Here is a 586-nt window from a genome sequence, read left to right as displayed (position 1 = left end):
ATAAATTGGTGTTGAATTTTGTCAAAAGCTTTTTCTGCATCTATTGAGATGATCATATGTTTTTTATTCTTCAATATGTTAATATGGTGTATCACATTGATTGATTTGCATATGTTGAAGAATCCTTGCATCCCTGGGATAAATCCCACTTGATCCTGGGGGTGTTGGTTAGTTAACATCCTTTTAAATTGTTCCTGGGTTCTGTTTGCTAGTATTTTGTTGAGGATTTTTTCATCTATATTCATCAATGATATTGGTCTGTAATTTTCTTTTTTTGTAGTGTCTTTGTCTGGTTTTAGTATCAGGATGATGGTGGCCTTGTAGAATGAGTTTGGGAGTGGAGTGTTCCTTCCTCTGCAGTGTTTTGGAAGAGTTTGAGACAGATGGGTGTTAGCTCTTCTCTAAATGTTTGTTAGAATTCACCTGTGAAGCCATCTGATCCTGGACTTGTGTTAGTTGGAAGATTTTTAGTCACAGTTTCAATTACTTGTGATTGGTCTGTTCATATTTTCTATTTCTTCCAGGTTGTCCATTTTATTGGCATAGAGTTGCTTGTAGTAGTCTCTTAGGATGCTTTGTATTTCTG

General features: G+C 35.5%; 1 protein-coding gene across 1 annotated transcript in view; it reads left to right on the top strand.

The window, feature by feature from the left end:
- AVL9 (AVL9 cell migration associated) overlaps window positions 1–586 on the top strand; it is a 77,474-nt gene that overhangs the window by 51,254 nt on the left and 25,634 nt on the right. The window lies entirely within an intron of this gene.

The sequence above is a fragment of the Physeter macrocephalus genome, chromosome 5, assembly GCF_002837175.3.
Source record: "Physeter macrocephalus isolate SW-GA chromosome 5, ASM283717v5, whole genome shotgun sequence".
NCBI lineage: Eukaryota > Metazoa > Chordata > Mammalia > Artiodactyla > Physeteridae > Physeter > Physeter macrocephalus.
This window is presented reverse-complemented; position numbering and strand designations above follow the sequence as displayed.